This window comes from Capsicum annuum, chromosome 5 (assembly GCF_002878395.1).
Source record: "Capsicum annuum cultivar UCD-10X-F1 chromosome 5, UCD10Xv1.1, whole genome shotgun sequence".
Classification (NCBI taxonomy): domain Eukaryota; kingdom Viridiplantae; phylum Streptophyta; class Magnoliopsida; order Solanales; family Solanaceae; genus Capsicum; species Capsicum annuum.
Genome location: NC_061115.1, coordinates 3708456 through 3723480, shown reverse-complemented (window position 1 = coordinate 3723480; position 15025 = coordinate 3708456).

The window sequence follows — 15025 nt, the reverse complement described above, 5'->3', positions numbered from 1 at the left end:
TCCCTCTTCAAAGCTAAGACCTTAATAGACTTAACTCTGTTACTGCCTACAAACTCCTCGTTTAGCTTATCTCAGGCTTCCTTTGTTGTCTCACTAGCCATAATCCTTGTAAATATCACTTCCATAAGACTTGATTGTACGCAAGTGAGAGCTCTTGGAGATTTAGTCACCAACTCATCATACTTTTTGATTTCCTTGAGAGTTGCATTATCTGTCAATGCCTGGACAGAAGGTTCTCCTCTCTCAACGACATCCCACAAGTTGAGAGCCTTCAAATAAGCCTTCATTTTAATGGCCCAAATATGGTAATTCTCCCCCGAGAAAATCGGAGGACCCGTTGTTGGTTGATTTTATGGTGCCATGTTTTCAGCAAAGAGATCCAAGAAAATAGCTTAAAAAAGATGTGCCAATCAATAAAAAATAGATTCAGATCCCCTAGGAAATGTCCTCTGATACCATGTCAAAAGAAGGGGAAGTGGGATTGGAAAATAAGAATTTCAAAACAATGAAAATGATGCAGCTGTAAATTGCCACAAAACAGACTTTAGTGAAGAAGGAGAAGATGGAAATTTTTATTGAGTGTTTCAATTTTTCCGGATGGTTGGAAATGCCTAATGTCATCCCCAATTTATGCTTGTGTAGGGATGATTCTAGATACTACAAATCTAGAGTGTTCTTATACATATATCTCCCTCAAATATCTAGCACCCTCTAGACTTTTCCTTTCTAGAGTACACCATTCCAACATACCTAGATATTTCTTTCTACACCATTCCTTTCTAGATTCTTCTAACAAGAATTACATAAATGTCTAGATATTTCTTCAACATAATTATCCTAAAAATTTACTAGACTATGCTAGAGACTTAACTTGAAATCTATGATTCCAAAAAATCTACTTTAATATTTTAACATGTATATCGGTAATGGAAAATAACCTTGACATGGATTATAACATCATACACACGTCTTCTCTTTTCGTTTGCTATCAGATTATTTTTTAATTGTTACCTGCATTCTCTTTGTTACAAATGTTGCCGCATCAGAACAACCTTTTGTAGGTATTTGGGTAATAACTTCACATTTTAACTTGCAAAAGTAACAGTTTGTCTATCTAAAAAATTTGTGTTGCCAAGTTAACTGGATACCAAAATTACAGGCCAATATATGGAACCAGTAAAACTTGTAAACAGAAAGTAAAATAGTGCAGCTGAACACTTCCATACTGCTCACATCTGAAATCACAAAAAGTAAAGTAAATGAGCGAAATGCAACATTGTACTAGTGCAAACAGTACATGAGTTGTCCTTACACAACACAACAAAATGGTGTGGTGGAAAGAAAACATAAATAAATTCTGAATATTGCCAAGTCTATCAGATTTCAATCCTAAATTCCGATAAGATTTTGGGGTCTGGCTATTTAAGCTGCTATTTACCTGATGAGTAGGTTTCCATCCTCATATGTTAATGGTAAAAGTCCTTATGAAGCATTGTTTTCAAAGGCATCTAAGGGCGTTAGGTTGTTTATGTTATGCTTCAGCACTACCTATGGGTGATAAGTTTTATGAAAGATCAAGACCTACAGTATTAATGGGATCTTCCACCACTCAAAAAGGATACTTGTTGTTGGATTTGAACTCCAACAAACAATATGTCAATTGAGATGTCACATTCAAAGAAAATGTGTTTCCTTTTTCTAAGATGAGAAGTTAGAATTTGATGGGAAAATAGAAGTTATCAAATGAGTTAATACAACAACATGCAGAATGTAGTGAGAATGCAAGATCAGTAGTTTCAGCCGATACTGAAGATGATTATGCATTGAATGAAGAACTTCCCTCAGATTCTTCAGTGTTTGTTTCACCAGTTGACACCACAGAGTATTCTATTGATCAATCATCTGAACTAATACTTTCACATCCAAAAAATGTTTAGTCTATACCTTATCCACCGAGAAGAATACCTAGAATTCCATAACAACCTATTTGGATGAAGGACTTTGCTGTGCTAGGGAGGAGAAAAGGTACCAGATATCCTATTGCTAACTACCTATCTTATAAAAACACCACTCCTGCATATCAAAGCTATGTAAGTAGTTTTTCCAACTTAATGGAGCCATAATTACTCAGTCAAGAAGTTAATCATGAAAGATGGATCCAAGCTATGAAGTTAGAGATACAAACACTTGAAAACAACACCTGGGAGATAGTTGACTTACCTCTTGGTAAAAATGCTATTGGTTCAAAATGGGTGTATAAAATTAAGTACAAGGCAAATGGAGAGGTTGAGAGGTTCAAGGAAAGATTGGTTGCTAAAGGTTACAGCCAGCAAGAGGGATTGGATTATCATGACACATTCTCACTAGTGGCATAGATGGTAACTGTTAGATATGTCATTGCCCTTGTTGTCTCAAGAGCATGGTGTTTTTACCAAATGGATGACTATAATGCTTTTTCACATAGAGATCTAGAAGAAGAAGTATATATGAAGATGCCTGAAGGCTTTCAACAGAAAGGACAATATAAGGTCTGTAGGTTGCTTAAGCCACTTTATGGACTCAAGCAAGCCTCTAGACAATGGAATATCAAACTCATAGCAGCACTTATAACTGCAATATTCACTCAAAGTGCTTATGATTATTCTTTGTTTACCTTGAAAAAACCAGAAGGGATGGTGATAGTATTAGTTTATGTGTATGATTTGCTATTACTAGAGACAACGAAAGGATGATAACTAACGCAAAAAAGGTGCTACACAGACAGTTTAAGCTCAAGGACCTGGGAGAGATTAAATATTTTCTTGGGATTACAATTTTGAGATCAAAACAAGGGGTTATACTTAACCAAAGGAAGTACATCCTAGAGTTAATCTCTGAGATTGGTCTTGCAGGTTCATAGCCATTTCTTACACCTCTGGAGTGTAATATCAAGCTAACTGCAGTGGAATATGATAAAGTTGCAGGCATTTCTAGAGTATGGTCTTACAGGATGCAACTTTATACTATAGACTAGTTGGGAAACTTATGTATACATCTATTACCAAACCAGATATTGGTTATGCTGTTCAAACACTAAGTCAGTTTATGCAAATGCCCAAAAGATCCTATCTGGAAGTTGCATATAGAGTGGTTAGATATCTGAAAGGCTTAGTTGGTCAAGGTGTCTAGTTGAGAGCTCAGACTAATATAGACTTGGTGTGTTGGTGTGACTCAGAATGGGCAGTCTGTACTAATATTAGAAGTTCTGTCACCGGCTAAGTAATATAATTTGGTGGATCATTGATATCCTGGAATTCAAAAAAACAACACACAATGTCAAGAACCTTAGCTGAGGTTGAGTATAGAAGCATGACCTTAGCTGTTGAAGAGCTCACTTGGCTAGAAGGGCTATTTACGGAGATATATGTACCTTTTTCTAAGACTATCACATTGTTTAGTGACAACAAGTCAGATATACAACTAGCAGCTAATCCTATCTTTCATGAGAGAACAAAGCATATAGATATTGATTGCCACTTTATCAGGGATACAATTAAGAGTGGTTTAGTACACACCCGGTATATTCCTACACATCTACAGGTAGCAGACATTCTGACTAAGAGTTTGGGCCATGATCAACATTCTCTTCTATTGAGCAAGCTTGGCATGCTGAACATTCTGCACCCTTCAGCTTGAGGGGGAGTGTTAGAATCCATTCTTATCAGTTAGTAACTAATCAAATAGTTAGTTCCAGCAATATACATTTAGTTAGCTAGCATAGTTACTGTTACATTGAATTTTTTGTATATCTTTGAGAGAGTTAGTTAGTTTATTAGTTGGATAGTAAGCTGGCAGTTAACTAATTTGTATAGTTATAATTGTGCTGATTAACTGAGAATCTTGTAGATGATTCTAGAAGATGTACCCTTAACTATATATAGATGCTCAGGGGAAATAATACAAACACACGACAGTTACAAAAATAGCTCCTCTTCCTTCTTTCTTCTTCTCTGCACAATGCAGCTTGTTTTGTTTGTCCTTTCATTTGATAATTAATGAAATCTTCATAGATGCTATGTAGATTTAACTTTTAGAAGTGATTTTTTCATCCTCAGAATAAATATTTACATCCACTACGTCCATCATACTCCCTGAAAATGATAGAGTTATCCATTTCCTCAAGTCAAAATTTTCATTACATATCTCTTCATCTGTTTCCTTTTTTTGGTCCAAACCTCCATTAACATGATGCCGCAACTAACATCAACACTAGTGGAATCCATATTTTTATAAAAGAAAGAAATGGAAAAAAGTTATTCAGATAAAATTTGAAAATAATTCTGTAAAGATAAAGATTTTTTTTCTTCTTCTAGAATTTGGAGAGGCTTTATTATGATAAAGAAAAAACCTAAGAAAGTGGAATGTTATACTTGGTGCAATGTATCCAAGATTGTCCAATGTCTCGGTATGTTCTTTGGACTTGCCTTGTTGCCAAAGTTGCATCTAGGGCTGGGCATAAAATACCAGAAACTGAATTATCGAATCGAATCAAAGAATTTGGTATTCAGTATTGGGTAATTTAGTATTGGCCACTGAACTATCAGAAATGGCTCATTTATGCCATCAATTAAAATTTGAGCTCATTCCTGCCATCGCTGTTACAAAACCAGCTCATCCACGCTATTACTTTTTAACGGTGGTTTTCAAAAAGAGCTTTGCCATGTGGCCTTTTATTAGAGGACCACATCATTAACGAAAATAATCAAAAAGGCTCAAATATGACATTAACTATAAGAAATGGCTCATTTATGTCATTAATTAAAAGTTTGGCTTATTCATGCCATCACCGTTATAAAATCAACCCACTCATGCCATTACTTTTTAATAATGAATTTTTAAAAATAACTTTGCCACGTGGTCTTTTATTATAAGTCCCCACCATTAATTAAAAGAAATCAATATTAATTTCAAAATATTTGAAATTAGTTATTATCGAGATTATTTATTCCATCATATATATTTGTAACAACCCGATTTTCTGAACCAGAATGCTACACAGTGCTCATGACCTCGAAGGATCACAAGCTAACCCATGACTGATATCTGTACCTATATACTGCATAATATATAATAAAATGCAGAAAACATTTACTGCAAGGCTATAAGGTTCAAGAGAATAAACATCTAATAAGAATAATATATGAATATGGTATAACAATACCAAAAGAAAACTATAATAAGTGTCTGACATGCTGTAGTCTCAAAGCCTCTAAACTGTTTAAATAAAGAGTTGAAGGAACATGTCTCCAACTAACTCCATCTAGAAACTGAATAGTAAATGTAGTAATAATCATATTGTCCTCGAATGAGAAGGACTCACTACATACTCTGAACACTGAAATGCTACTGCTGATCTGGAGCTCGTGCCTCTAAACCTATGGTGTAACATAAGAGAAAGCATTATAGTGCAAATGCGTCAGTACGTTTGAATGTACTGAGTATACGAGTGAGGTAGAATAAATGAAAAGGGTTATATGCATGAACAATGCTGACTAATATGAACATGAGAATACATACATGCATACATAACTGTAACTAAACTCGTGGAGATACTGACTACTCAGTCTGAACGCTAACAACATGAGTGTACTGATACTAAGATACTGAATAGATGAACAACTATTTCTGACAGTTCAAATTATGATGAACTGGTCTGGTTGACTATGTCTGACAGTCATAAAGATGAATACTGATATCATGAATTTTGATAACTAATATGACTGATTCATGAGTTCAAAAAACTGATATAAATAATATAACTGTGATGATCGGCCTAAATGATGTAACTGATACTAAGCGAATGTATTTGACAGTCTAAGTTCTGATTGAACTATCTGAGTTACGTTCTACTTGGGGTAACTAAATTTGAGATTAGTCCTCTCTAGTGGGTGATCATGAGTATACTGATAATAAGGATGATTTGACTTATTCTGAGATCAGTCCTACCTAGTGGGTGATCTTTAAATCTAATGATTCTTATACAGATTAATCATAGTTGAGATCAATCTTAGCTAATGGGTGATCTTGAAGTCTATTTACAATGATAAGCATTGACTGTATCTAATAGTACTAAATCTGTACTACTAAGCTGAGTTGACTATGCCTGAAAGCCCTGATTCTGTAACTGAAAATATGGGATGTGTTTATCTAACTGACATGCCCCAAGCTAAGCTGACTGGGATCCAATCTCTGTCCTGAATGGAAGGGTGTCAGTACCATACCACTAGTAAAGATATCTGCTGTAGAGTCATTCCTAATCTAGCGGGTGACTCCTGGGATCAGTCCTATACATATAAATGTGCTAACGGGTAACCCCTGAGTATGTCAGTCCTATATAATGGGTGATATCTCGTACCTATGCTGGCAACATAGTTCTAGAACATAGGTATTATTCTATGGATCTCATTCCTATTCTACCAGGTGAGTTCCCATCCCTAGGCTCAATCGATGCTGAATCCTACTCCCATCTGAAAGATACTGAATAGAATAACTGGGACAAACTAAATAACTTAGCTGGACTGATTTGTTGAACTAATACTTATTAGCTGAACTAAAAATAGTGGTATTATTAGCGGAACTAAAACTGAATTTACTGGATTCTGATGACAGAAGGAATATAATGAGTTTTGAGGACTGATTAAGAGTACTAAAGTTACTGAGATTTACTGTGATTATTGAGAATACTGAGCACTAAGATTACTTAGAATACCGAACTACTAAGATTACTGAGTTTTTCGGAGTCACATGACTGACTAATTTCTATAGATCATGGCTTGACTGAGAGTATTGTGAAAACATGACATGGCTCTAGGCATACAACTATATTTTTTGGGTACGAATACCCTCAAGACTCAATGGAATGAAACTGACTCACACATAACACGACTTGATCACAAGATCGAAGTCCACAATTCACAAAATCATAAGTAGGGGATATTATACTTCATGTATTTACTAAACATCTCAAACATGGTAGGAGAAAGCATGGATATATTTCATGTACATAATTCATATCTCCATTATCATACATTCTTCATAACACAACAATAACAACACATAAATAGCATGAAAATCCATATTGAAGTACATAGCTAACATGGACTTGTCATTTAGATAACATGGAATCATATAAATATGAATTTCTAGCATCCTAGGCATTTTAACAAACACGTTGCATGCATTTTTTAAGGCATAGGTGGATTTCATACTTGCATCACATCAAACTACCCAAAGTTCGTGTTTTTCAACTAACAACCATATATATTTCATGAAAACACCTTTAGATATCATCTTGAAACTTAAGCAACAATCATCAACAAGTACTTGCTCATATCACCACAAAAAGTCTACAAAATAACATTTAAAAGCATGATTCTTGAGCTCTATGAACGAATTGAATATATACATGAACACTACGCATACCTTAGATTAAGAATTTGTGAAGATTGATAGCGAAATTTCCTTGAAATAGACTCTTCTATGAAAACCCTAGGGCTTGTTCTTAAGAGTTTTGATCTAGAGAGGAGACCCTAATATTATGGTTGAGAGTGTATGAGAGAGCTTTTTGTGATGTTTAACTAAAGAGAATGGAATATAATACGCTCCATAAGGGTTATAAGTCGTGGGAAGTAAATGAAAAAGACCAAAATACCCTTACTAAAATAAATTCCCCATTACTGAAAATCATTGCTGACGACATTTGTGACAAGGCATCAAAAATGTCATCACACAGGAGCTGGAATTGATGGTTTCTGCCTAAGTCTGATGACATATTTGATAAGGCATCAGAAATATGGTAAGCTACCATGAATGTCATCACTTAGGAGCTGGTTTCTACCTAAGGCTGATGACCTTCGTGATAGGGCATCATAAATGTGGTAAGCTACCATGAATGTTATCACTTAGGAGTTGTTTTCTGCCAACGGACGATGACCTTCATGATAGGGCATCACAAATCTAGTAAGCCACCATGAATGTCGTCACTTAGGAGCTGTTTTCTGCCTAAGGCTGACGGCCATCTTGATAGAGCGTCACAAATATGGTAAGCTACCACGAATGTCATCACTTAGGAGCTAGTTTCTGCCTAAGGCTGATGACCTTCATGATAGAGTGTCATAAATGTGGTAAGCTACCATAAATGTTGTCACTTAGGATCTGGTTTATTCCTAAGGATGATGACCTTCGTGATAGGGCGTCACAAATGTGGTAAGCTACCACAAATGTCATCACACTGTTTCCAGCCTAACATGATAGAGTAAAATAGGAATAACTCTTTACTCCGATATTGTATTTAGACAAAATTGGTATCATTGGAAAGCTAATTAAATTATCTATCTGTTAATAGGTCATGACATCAAAAATTCCAAGTATAATGAGAGATATGATCGTTTGAAGTTGACTATACCAATATCTTTGTCAAGAATTCAATCGGTAAGGAATGGTTTGATTCATCTGATAACTGGGATTTATTTGAAGCCTTAGTATACATATAACTTACTCATAAAACTATAAAAGAACCATGATGTTCTATGTATGATCTTGGTACATAGCTCTAATATTGGTTTGGATTTTTTGGGGTATTACAATATCTCCCCCTTGGAAACATTCGTCCTCGAATGATGACTACTTGAGAGGGTTGAAAAGATAAAAAGATGCATATATAGCATGAAAAAATGATCATGATTTCATGGTTGAAATGACTGAAAATAGATATCTGATGCATGGGTAGCTGATTTATGAATGTCGGACTGAGTGTTCTGATAAACTGACTTTCTCAAACTGAGAATGCATATCTAATGCTTAACTTATAAGTTGAATCCATGTATATCTGATGCATGATTATATGACTGACATGATACATGAATGCATGACTGAAAGTACTAATAAGCTGACCATGCATATCCGATGCATGAATACATGACTGAACTAACTCACGAACATGCGACTGAACATGCAATGGTAAAGATACCAAGTTTAAACTAAAAACTAAGCATGGAACTGAATACCAAGTTTTTACTAAAATTTGAACATAAGAATGAATAACTCCAAGGAAGGTTGTTACCTTGAATTAAAAATACCGATGAGTGTGAGACTAATTACTTAATATGCATGAGCGGGAACATGAGAACATAACTGGTTCTGGAGCGTGATACCTAAACTGAATTGACTCTGCAATGTATGACATGGATAGAGTATCATATCGTGGACTAAATTGAGCCATTGAGTACATGGCTTACTACTGAGTTTTGAAGCTAGAGGGTTGGCTCATAAGTAACTCTTCCTCCAAGATAGATTCATCAAAGAAAATGACATGTTTAAATCAAGAAAGTTTGGGGGCTATAGTTTATCTCCCCCTTGGGACACTATGTCCCTTGAAGGATGCTGGATTGAACTTGCTGAGATATTAAGGAAGTTGAGGTGATGCATAAGTCATCTAGGAAGTAAATCACGACTGATTATCTGAGATCTAAAACTTGAGGCCTGATACACGAATGCATAGACATACTGACTTATCTGATTAACTGAGTATACTAGGGAACATGATACGTGTACATGATTTATGATCTACATGACCTGAGTATGAATTTTTCTGAGTTCATGGAACATGATTTGTAACACTGAGTGATCTAGAACTGAACTCCCTATAATAGGAACTAAAAGTGCACATAATTCTATGGAATTTGCGTGAATGTAAGAAGTATTTATGGAATCTAAGACATGAAGCATGCGTAGGTATTATGCCAACTAAAGTACGAAGCTTTAAGCTGAGATAAGTAGGGGTCAGGAATCGTCTTCCCTAACTACTATTTTGTATATACTGGCACTACTACTAGAATCTGAGAACCTGACTTGTGGGTACTTGATCTACCATCCCGACTTGGATTTAATCCTTCATAATAAGTCTGTGAGAACTAAAATAAACTCTGAACTGAACAGAAATCATCTTCACATACTTACACTCTGATTAACATATGCTTGCCTTACTAAACACATCATCTACCCCTATTTCCCTCACATACTACTAGCATCACATTTACACCTTCATGCTTAATTTTGAGTCAATAAACTTAAATTTGTAACTCAGACTGTTCAAGCCTACTGATTTATTCTGGCATTACTATTCCCATGAATACATAGTCTGTTCAATCTGGATATCATTATCCCAACTCTACTACTGTTAAACTCCTGGGTTCATGCTTTTAACTCTAGTCATATGCTATCATAGGATTTTGAGAAGTGATCTGCCAGCATATCTAAATCTGGGTTCGAGAATAAATTCTCATAATCATGAATGAGATCCGCACAACTTTGGGAAATCACTAAACTGATAGGATACTGTTGAGCATGCGGGAAATCCCATAGCTATCTGAAGGGACTATTTGAGAAAGCCCTATTTGTAGGACTTGAGCTTCACTACTTCTGTTACCTTTAAAATAAGCTAAAGTTGACATGACTAAAGCATGATGAGAATCTACATGAGTTTTCTTAGAGACCCTTTCTATAGCATAATCTGACACATGAAAGTAGGGAAACTGTGCCTAAAACATCTTATAGCCTCCAGTACATAAGTGTGGTGCACAATACACACATGCACAAAACTCTACTAGATGCAGATTTCAGACTTCCTAGGACTCTATTTAACCCGAGGCTCTGATACAAAGTTTGTAACACCCCGATATTCGAAACCAAAATGCTACATGGTGCTCATGACCCTAAAGAACCACAAGCTAACCCATGACTGATATCTGTACGTATATACTACATAATATATCATAAAATGTGGAAAATATATACTGTAAGGCCGTAAGGTTCAACTGAATAAACATCTAATAATAATAACATCTGAATACGGCATAACAATACCACAACAAAACTTTAATAACTGTCTGACATGTTGTAGTCTGAAAGCCTCTAAATTGTTTGAATAAGGAGTTGAAGGAATATGTCTCCAACTAACTACATCTAGCAACTGAATAGTAAATATATCAATAATCAGATTGTCCTTAAATGAGAAGGACTCACTACAAACTCTTAACACTGAAATGCTACTCCTGATCTGAAGCTCGTACCTCTAAACCTATGGTGTAACATAAGAGAAAGCAACGTAGCACAAATGGATCAGTACGTATGAATGTACTGATTATATGAGTGAGATAGGCTAAATGCAAAGGGTTATATGCTTGAACAATGCTGACTAATATGAATGTGAGAATACATGCATGCATACATAACTGTAACTAAACTCGTACACATACTGACTACTGAGTCTGAATACTGATAACATGAGTGTATTGATACTGAGATACTAAATATATGAACGACTATTTTTGACAGTTCAAATTATGAAGAACTGGTCTTGTTGACCATGTTTGATAGTCCTGAAGCTGAATACTGATATCATGAATTCTGATAACTAATATAACTGATACATGAGTTTAGAAAACTGATATAACTGATATAACTATGATGATCGACCTAACTAATGTAACTGATACTGAGCGACTGTATCCGATAGTCTAAGTTCTGATTGAACTATCTGAGTTCTGTTCTACTTGGAGTAACTAAATCTGAGATCGGTTCTATCTAGCGGGTGATCATGAGTATACTGATAATAAGGATGATTTGACTTAGTTTGATATTAGTCCTAACTAGTGGGTGATCTTTAAATCTAATGACTCTGATACTGATTAATCAAAGTTAAGATTAGTCCTAGCTAATGGGTGATCTTGAAGTCTATTTACAATGATAAGCATTGACTGTATCTAACAGTACTGAATCTGTACTACTAAGCTGAGTTGACTGTGTCTGAAAGCCCTGATTCTGTAACTGAAACTGTGAGATATGTTCATCTAACCAACATGCCCTAAGCTAAGCTAACTAGGGTCCAATCTCTGCCCTGACTTGAAGGCTGTCAGTACCACGCCACCAGTAAAGACAGTTGCTATGGAGTCAGTCCTAATCTAGTGGGTGACTCATAGGATCAGTCCTATATATATAAATGTGCTAATGGGTTACCCCTGAATATGTCAGTCCTATCTAACGGGTGACATCTCGTACCTATGCTGGCAATATAGTTCTGGAACTTAGGGATTGCTTCTAGGGATCTCAGTCCTATTCTACCGGGTGAGTCCCCATCCCTAGGCTCACTTAGTGCTGAATCCTACTCCCATATGAAAGACACTGAACTGAATAATTGGGTTGAACAAAATAACTTAACTGAAATGATTTGTTAAATTGACACTGATTAACTAAACTATAAATAGTGGTATTCTTTAGCGGAGCTAAAACTGAGTTTATTGGATTCTGATGACCGATGGAATATAATGAGTTCTGAGTACTAATTAAGAGTATTGAAGTTACTGAGATTTACTATGATTACTGAGGTTATTGAGCACTGATATTACTGAGAATATTGAACTACTAAGATTATTGAGCTTTCCTGAGTCACATTACAAACTGGTTTCTATAGATCATGGCTTGACTGAGAGTATCGTGAAAACATGACATGGATCTAGGCATATAGCTATATTTTTCATGTACAAATACCTCCAGGACTCGATAGAATGAAACTGACTCACACATAACACGACTTGATCACAAGATCAGAGTCCACAATTCACAATATCATAAGTAGGGGATATTATACTTTATGTATTTATTCAACATCTAAAACATGGTAGGGGAAAGAAGGGATATATTTCATGTACATAATTCATATCTCCATTATCATACATGCTTCATACCACAACAGTAACAACTTATAAATTGCCTGGAAATCCATATTGAAGTGTATAGCTAACATGGACTTGTCATTTAGATATCATGGAATCATGTAAATATAAATTTCTAGCATCCTAGGCATTTTATCAAACAACTTGCATGCATTCTTTAAGGGGTAGATGGATTTCATACTTACATCATATCAATCCATCCAAAGTTCATGTTTTTCAACTAACAACCACATATATTCCTGGAAAACACCTTTAGATATCATCTTGAAACTTAAAAAACAATCATCAATAAGTACATGCTCATATCACCAAAAAAAGTATACAAAATAACATTTAAAATCATGATTCTTCAGCTCTATGAACGAATTCAATCCATAGATGAACACTACGCATACATTAGATTAAAAATTAAGGAAGATTTACGGCGAAATTTCCTTGAAATAGACTCTTCTATGAAAACCCTAGGGCTTGTTCTTGAGAGATTTGATCTTGAGAGGAAACCCTAATCTTATGGTTGAGAGTGTATGAAAGAGCTTTTTGAGATGTTTAACTAATGAGAATTGAAGATAATACACTCCTAGAGGGTTATAAGTCATGGGAAGTAAAGGAAAAGGACTTAAATAACCTTACTAAAATAAATTCCAAGTTTCTAAAAATCATTGCTGACAACATTTGTGACAAGGCGTCAAAAATTTTCCAAGACGTCAAAAATGTCGTCACATAGGATCTGAAATTGATGGTTTTTGCCTAAGTCTAACGATATTTTTTACAAGGCGTCACACATGTGGTAAGCTACCACGAATGTCGTGACTTAGGAGCTGGTTTCTTCCTAAGGCTGACGACCTTCGTGATAGGGCGTCACAAATGTGGTAAGCTACCACGAATGTCATCACTTGGGAGCTAGTTTCTGCCTAAGGCTGATGACTTTCGTGATAGGGCATCACAAATGTGGTAAGCTACCACGACTGTCGTCACTTAGGAGCTAGTTTTTGCCTAACGCTGGCGACCTTCATGATAGGGCATCACAAATGTGGTAAGTAACCACGAATGTCCTCACTTAGGAGCTGGTTTCTGCCTAAGGCTCACGACCTTTGTGATAGGGAGAAGTTATCCCATATATACGGAGGGATTGTTGGGATAACAGACTTCTTTTAAACCGTTATTTAGAAATAATTTTTTCATAATGTATGTTCCCCTAATTCGTGTTGGGAGTATATTGGAGATGTTTTATTGGTACGCCTCTTTCTTTTTCTTGTTTGCCCTAATTGTTAATTGGCTTATTTTCTTAGAACTTCGGAGTATATATTGGAGTCACTGGAATTAAAATGTAGGATAGAATTTTTGAGGTTTCTATTATTAAGCATAACATTTATAATGATTTAGAATCAACTAGAAATAGCCAAAGGATATACATTAACCACTATTTTATCTGATCAGAAAAATAGTTGTTGTTGTAGGAAAAAAAATACTTTAATGGCTGTGGGTCGGGTTATGTTAGATGAACCAGTTGTTTTTAATGGATCTAAGATATATAAAATTAATATTGATTTATTTTAATTAATCTCGCAGACCTCTAATAAAAGGCCACTTAGAAAACATTTTTTGAAAATGCACCATTAAAAAGTAATGACATGGGTGAGTTGATTTTTTAATGACGATGGCATGAATGAGCTGAACATTAAACTGATGGCATAAATGTGTCATTTCTGATAGTTCAATGGAATATTTAAGCCTTTTTCCTTATTTTAATTAATGACGTGGATCTTTAATAAAAGGCCATGTGGCAAAGCTATTTTTGAAAACAACCGTTAAAAATTTATGGCATGGATGAGATGATTTTATAACGGCGATGGCATGAATAAGTCACACTTTTGACTGATGGCATAAATGAGCTAGTTATAATAGTTCAATGTCATATTTGAACCTTTTTCCTTTGGTATTTAGTATGGTAATTGGGAGTAAAATTTTAAAATTACGGTATTTGGGTTTGGGATTGTTAAAGATATTACTACCATTTGGTAGTTGGTATTTACCAAATACCAAATTATTGTTAACTGACCATAGTCTATACTCAAAGGCCACGAGTCCAAATTAATATTCCACAAAAGGTCGAAAAAAGACCACAACCTAAGAGTCTATAATACTATATTAATTTTAAAATTTTAAGATGAAAATCACTTTTAAAATTTTTATTGGTTGCAACAGTGGCAACATGTTCAAATATGAAGTTATTGTTTCATATTACTCGTGTTTTC